Genomic DNA, 7,811 nt, shown 5'->3' with positions numbered 1-7,811 from the left:
AGTTTCAGCTTGGCAGTGCTGGGATTTGAACTCGCAACCTTCCAATCCATTGAGCTATTCCTCAATCAGCCAAAAACAAGATCCTTAACCTTCAACCAGTTGGGATAAGATAGGAATCCGATTTGAGTTCATATGTAAGATGCTTTGGATAAAAGTGAAAGACAAGCATTCTGGATGTCTCAAGACTGACCTTAAAAGACACTGGTATCGCTGAACTCAAACTTTGTTTGAATAACAATGATGCATTTCTGCCCCCTTGAGGCCATTTATAGACACAGCTGAAAATCATTCTCATCTGGATATTTTCGATTTCTCATTCAGGCTCATTGAATTTCTATTTTTCCATTGCTGTCTTTCCAAAGAGAACAAGGCTTCATACAAATAACCCATGTTTTTTAACAGCTAATGGGACATCTGAACTTTTTTTTTTAGTAGCTGAAAAAATGCAATGTACAGTTTCATAATCTGTACCCCTACATCATCTGTTATCTGTTCACCAGCTTTCATCAAATATAGGAAATATTTGTGACAGTTGAAGGAATTCCACAAACAAAACATTACATACAAAATCCACTATACATTAACCCACAGCTTCTCAACCCTGATCCTTGAGTTCCCATTTGTCCTGCACATTTTAGTGTTTTCCCTACTCTAACGCACCTGATTCAGCTAATCAGCTAATTAACAGTTCTATCTGAGTTGAAGTGGGTGTGTTAGAACAGGGAAAACACTAAAATGTTCAGGATATGGGCTAACCCAGGACCAGGGTTGGAAACCTGTTCAGTAACCCAGTGCTTTGCTTACGTTACATCTGTTTATAAAAGGAATTTCCTAAAAGACTAAGTGTTTGCCTACAACAACAGCATACATAAACAACATGGTTTTTAAGCTCAGTACTACTGAGCATAATGCAACCATTAGGCTAAAATATGAAGTACATTGTTGCTTGACTACATATGAAGACCGGACAGAAAGTATAATCATGCTTCTTGCATTTTAAACAGATCCAAGTTCTTTCTAGAGGAGATGATAATGTAAAAGTGCTTTAATAAATAATGAATGCAACGGTACAACTTCATGTCATATGGAAGAAGTTCGGGGAATGGACATGCAGTAAAAGAAGAAAGCATGCTTTTTTTCAAGACGCCCCAAGCCAGCAACGTTTCACAACTCACAATCTCTCAACAAAAAAGGCAAAAGCTTTGACTTTTGTGCTTCTCAGAATTCTGTCAGAATTGGGGACACACTGTAGACTATCATGTCCACCACTCGTGAAGAGCCTTGTACAGGTTTCAGTTCAGATTTTCCAGAAACAATTTTTAAACTGATCACAAATCTCTTATCAGAACTCACTTTTTATTCCCCTTGTTTATAAAATGCTGAGCTGTCACTCAATAATCACATTAATCAACGAATAATTTCTCAAATACTGTGGGAGCAGGGTAGAGTTAGCTGCGTGCCACACGTGTAGGCCACAACATCCTCCTAGACAAGCCAAATCACCTCAAAGGAGACAAGTGTATTCATTCATTCATTCATTCATTCATTCATTCATCTTCAACAAGTGTTTTATCCTGGTCAGGGTCATGGTGAATCTGGAGTCCAGGAAACACTGGCCATGAGGTGGGAATACACCATGGATACACCAGGGAACCATGCACACACACATTGACATCCAAGAGCAATTTAACATTAGCCAATCCACCTATCAGCTTTTTTTTGGGGGGGGACATTGGAGGAAATTGGAGAACCCAGAGGAAACTTACAGAGGAAAAAGAATATGTGGAGAAAAGGACACAAGTGACTCAAAGAAACACAAAAAGGCACACACCAACAGAAACAGATACAAACTAACAAAAAAATAAAGACCACTTAACAGGATCTATCTAGCTCAAGGCATCAGACATGGTTCATGGCTCAGTGGGATAAAAAGAAAAGGAGGCAGAAAAGGCTCCAGCAAGGGGAGACAAAAACCAAACACACAGGGAGATGATGGACAGCATGCTGATGTTCCTCACACATCCACTCAAACACAGAGCAGCTCAGTGGGAGAGGAGGGGAAGTATGTCAGCTCATGTTTGATCCACTGTATATAACGGAAACTCCAAACAATCCAGTATGTGGGTCAATTTATGTGGTATAGAGTTGTCTCTAACTCATGAGTCCTTTTGGACTCTTCAGACTATCATATTCCCTCACGCTTTTATTCAGACTATTATTTCCTGTCACTCTTTTATTCAGACTACTATTTCCTCTCACTCCTTTTAAGGTCTAGGTTTGGGGCTAAGTTCAGCCTACTTACAGTCTTGTCATGGCTCTGTGACATTTATAAAGAAAGTTTCAGTAGAAACTAGGTATAGTTTTGTGGTCATTGGCTATTGTGCAGTACCTTAAAAACAATTACAGTACCAGCCAAAGTTTTGACCACTGCCAGTTTCTCTTATTTTTGTTCTATTAGTTTAATTGCTATAAGCACCAGAAAAAAATGGTACAAAATGGCAGTTAAATAAGAAAAAACATATATTAGAAAAGTGTTCCAAAGAAGACATAAAATGTTGTATTTAAAGACTTATTAACTGGCCACTTGCATATCTTAATAGGACACTAAATTAGATCTTTTTTTAAAAAAAGGTAAACATATTAAGCCTATAGATAAAAACTCCCAGACAGTGCTAGTATCTATAGTTATGTTTCCATCCATTTTGGGATATTTCATATAAAAGGCTGGATGGAAACACCTGATGAGAATTAAATCTCCAAAATGCTCATAAAAAACTCATGTGCGCATTTGAAGTGGATAATTTTTTTTTTTCATTTGCTATGAAGACATGTACAAAAACTACGATGGAAACACATTTACCGAAAAAATTCCTCGATGTGCATCAAAAAAGTCATGTGACTTTGCCTCAACAAATCATGTGATTTGATGTGAATTGGCTCAGGAAAGTAAAAATGACGGAGCGCGAGATGCACCAGTTTCCCTGGAAGCGACAAATTTGTTCTCTTGAACAAATGGGAACCGATGCTTTATTCGCGAGTGTTTTAAGCAGTATTCCTATATATATTATAAGTTTACATTTTTTCATAAGTTAAATTTGCAACTTGGATGGAAACATAGCTTATTTTAAGAGAAATACATATCTGTGTGCTACAAGTGCTTATTGGACTAATCAGTATTAAGGCTTATTGTTTTATTAGATTTAAATTGTTTTCAATAAAAAAAGTCAAAGACATTTCTCAATTCATTTATCCAGACTCCTTCCTTAGATTCTATAATGGTCGAGAGATTTATTCTCAGAAGATTAAACAACACAATATATTTTTTTAGAATACGTAATGTGTTCAAAATCTTTTGACTGGCAATGTATCTAATTTTTCTACTTATTCTGTTACTGAAATTGAAGCCATTTGTTTTCCTCGTTCAGCATTTCCTCCCTCGGGACTGTTTCCTTAACACACTAATAACTGGTAGTTTGAACTGTTCTAGACCACTGTGATCTTCCATGTAATTGCGAGAAAGGTGAAAACCTGATCGCCAACACTGCTCAACAGCAACGGCTGCTCAACATTGGTTAATGGATATCAGGGGAGTAGTGTAATGATTGTATTCAGATTTAAAACTGAGGAGGGCATGACCTTACCAATAACCCCCTGAAAAGACTGAACTGTCAGAATGGTCTGTGTATTCAGGCTTTGACAGTTCCTCAACCTCAGCTACATCACTCAAGTTCATAATTGGTCTCAACTAGAGATGTTTTCCTTTAATCCCACTCATGCAATTATTATTTTTCTTTGCACCTGCCTGCAATATTTTTCTAATGAATTTAGTTAGTTCTATTTCCCAAAATATAAGCAAACTAGTAGATTAATTTAAATCACCACAACCTTAACCAGGCAGGTACTAAAGATGAATGAACAAATGCTGCAAAGGTATCAGATATTAACGAATGTGGTCTTTGCTTGTCCTGCGAGCTTCATATATAACTGCTCATTGGGGGGAAAAAACTCCTATTTTATCTGTACCTGTTTAGAACACATTATCTGTTCCTTCCAATTAATCAAATAATATATTCATATTTGGTAACACGCCAATGGATATTGTCTCCAAGGTTGTGCCATAACATAGTCCTTTGGTGTCCACTGTCTTGATAGGCTACATTCTTTGTGCCATTGATAGGCTACATTCATGGTGCCATTTTCAGGGCACAACTACTGAATTTACACGAACAATCTCAGAGAACAGTTTGCAGGAATTACAAAGTTAAAACAGCTCAAGAAAACGACATCTGCAGTTTCAGATGCCTTCACGGAAAATCCCCAGCAGGAAAAGTATCACTTAATTATGACAAATAGACTCTAGGTGCAAGGCCTTTTCTGATGTTTTGAAATGCGAGAACATGAACATCAGTTGAATCTGAGCAAGTAGTCAAAACTATTTCCTGACATCTAACAGAGGACAGGTCATCTAACTCCCTGTGGGAGCCACCATGTTACTCTCTGAACACTAATAGACTGTCTAATCTACTGCCAAACATCTGAACATGAACCAATGATCCCGAGACAAATGGAGAACAAATTGTGCGATGATAAAAGACTTGGGTTTGAATTTGCTCTGATTATTTTTCATTTTTAATGGTGCTTTAATGTCATGTGTTCTGTTAGACATTTTGTAAATTCTTTTCTAACTTGTAGCTTTTTAGCAGATGCTTATCTGTTATTATTTTAAAAAGACAAGTCTTGGTGAAAACACAGCTAAGAACGCCATGTTAGCGTTAGAATGTTAGCGGGCTGAGAAACTAGCACTGAAAAGATCATAATTGTTGTAGGATGCATTTGATTTAGATGTAAAAGTCAATAACGATTTTCCAATAAAATTTTACAGTTGTATTTTTTTCCCAGTATTTTTTATGTCAATTATCACTACAAGCTCAGAGTACATTATTTAAAGCCATGATTGTGGCTACATGTAATGCAGTACCTTGACTCCCAGGTCAAGGCCACTGTAAGCTGTAGCTCTCTAAAAATAATTATTTAATATGAAACAAATATCATATGTGACATGTGAGAAACACACAGTGAGACAGATGGGACACTGAGGACTGTCCTTGACTCTAGGTGAGACGGTGTGATAGACATTGGGAGGATCTTTACTGAAGTTTCTTCATGTAAAGTCATTTAAAATAATAAAAATCAACATTGCTTTAGTGCAAGTGGAGTAACTAATGCTGAAAATTAAATGTTGGTTTAGAGATATAATATCCATTGTATAGTGATATCTAATGATGTAACTTGTTTTTCTATAAAAGACAATCTCAGTAGGACAATTACTTAAGAACAATTAGAGTGAGGTTATAAAGAAATAATTAATTATAAAGTCCTTTAAACTGGGAACCAATATGTCAGGTCACAGAGGTAAATACTGGTCCTATAATGCACAACATATTAGCTTTAGTAGCTGTTTTGCACAACTTTGGATTTTTTTAGGCGTCTTGTTTTTTTTCTAAAAACAAGCCTAGTGACATATCTAGCAACTGTGTGAGCAGATGTTAGTGACGGTCTTACACTTAATATGGCTCTCCAGCTCTCCTCACAGCTGCTTGAATATATGAGCTGAGAGAGCAGGTTCGCTCAACGCAACACCGGCTTGATTGAGTTGCACTTGCACGAGCCTATGTTTCCAGAAACTCATCACTGTTCACCCTTTTTTTTTTTCACCTGAACCAATCACTGATCACCATTGTTTTTCCACCCACACATTTCTTCATTCGTCATTGTAAACTCTCTTCTTGGCAATATTTACAAGCCATTAAAGCTTTTCTCTTATTCCTTTATGTCTTTTCCTAACTACTACAACTGCTTCATTTTGTTTTTCTTTATACAAATGATAGTATTTAGTAAAATACATACAGTGGTGTGAAAAAGTATTTGCCATTCTGATTTGTTTTTTTTTTTTTTTTTTTTTTTTTTTTAGTTATTGGTTTTTTTAGTTTATAGTTTTAGATTGTCAGACGAAATACGTTAAACAAAGGCAACCTGAGTAAACACACAATGCAGTTATTTATTTATTTATTTATCAAAGCAAAAAAAGTTATCCAACACCTCTCATGCATGTGAAAAACTAATTACCCCCTTTAACTTAATCTGGTTGTGCCACCTTTAGCAGCAATAACTGCAACCAAATGCTTCTGATAACTGGAGATCAGACTTTCACAGCACTGCAGTGGAATTTTGGCCCTCTGTTTTTTGCAGAATTGTTTTAGTTCAGCCACATTGGAGGATTTTTGAGCATGAACTGCCCGTTTAAGGTCCTGCCACAACATCTCAATTGGTTCAAGTCAGGACTTTGACTAGGCCACTACGAAACTTTAATTTAGCTTTTTTTTTTAGTCATTCACAGGTGGACTTACTCCTGTGCTTCGGATCATTGTCTTGCTGCATAATCCAGTTACGCTTGAATTTCAACTTACAGTCTGAAGACTGGACATTCTCCTTTAGGATTTTCTGATAGCGAGCAGAAGTCATGTTTCCCTCAATTATTGCATTGCAAGTTGACAGGCCCTGAAGCAGCAAAGCATCCCCACACCGTCACACTTCCACCACCATGCTTGACAGTAGGTATGCTGTTCTTTTTTTGGAATTCTGTGTTTGGTTTACGCCAGATGTAACAGGACCCATGTCTTCCAAACAGTTCCATGGTTCGAATCACTACTCAACAGAACATTCTCCCAAAAGGTTTGAGGATCATTAAGGTGTGTTTTGGCAACATTCAGACAAGCCTTAATGTTCCTCTGGGTTAGCAGTGGTTTTCACCTCACCAATGGCATGGATGCCATTTTTGCCCAGTGTCTTTCTGATAGTGGAGTCATGAACAGTGATCTTTACTGATGCAAGAGAGGTCTGTAGTCCCTTTGATGTTGTCCTTGACTCTTTTTTGACTTGCTGGATGAGTAGTCGCTGTGCTCTTGGAGGAATTTTGGAAGGTTGTACACTTCTGGGAAGGTTCACTACTGTGCTGAGCTTTTCCATTTGGAGATAACGGCTCTCACTGTGGTTCTCTGGAGTCCCAGGGCCTTTAAAATAGCTTTGTAACCCTTCCCAGTCTGATGTATTTCAATCACCTTCTTCCTCGTCATTTCTGGAATTTCTTTCAACTTTGCCATAGTGTGTTACTGGGTGAGACCTTTTAACCACCTTCATGCTGTTGAAAAATTTTATTTAAGTGTTGATTTGATTGAACAGGGTTTTCAGTAATCAGGCCTGCTTGTGTCTAGTCTTGATGAACCCCATTAAGAATGCAGTTTCATAGATTTGGGGAATTAGCAACTATGGGAGCAAATACTTTTTTCTCAGCACTGTAAATAGTTAGTGATGGTATAACCAAAAACTTCTATAAGATCTATCTATAAGAAATAATTTATAGTCTATTATGCCACAGCATTATTGAATTAATTTTCTCTAACAGCAACTCTGAAAATAGTTTCAGCTGCAACATACACAAAATACCAGCTTTATATTAATGCTTTTGTTCTAAGAGAGGACATCACTGTTTCTATAGTAACAGCTGATTCACAAGAACTTGTACGGTGGATGCTCACACAAAATCTAAGCCTAATAATAAACAGATTAAAAAAGTAATTTAACAAAGAAAAACATAATCATTGATAAAGTAGTAAGTTTGATAAGGTTTCCCTCAGGAGATGTTTACGTAACATTTATGGAAGAAACCTTCAGTCTCAACACTTTGTAACAGTCACTAAGTTTCCTGACATGGCACATCTTCAGGTGTGCTTTCTGGTGTCTTATTTATTTCA

The sequence above is a fragment of the Ictalurus punctatus genome, chromosome 14, assembly GCF_001660625.3.
Source record: "Ictalurus punctatus breed USDA103 chromosome 14, Coco_2.0, whole genome shotgun sequence".
NCBI classification, from domain to species: Eukaryota; Metazoa; Chordata; class Actinopteri; order Siluriformes; family Ictaluridae; genus Ictalurus; species Ictalurus punctatus.
The sequence above is the reverse complement of the archived record's forward strand: the minus strand, read 5'-3'. Positions refer to the sequence as shown.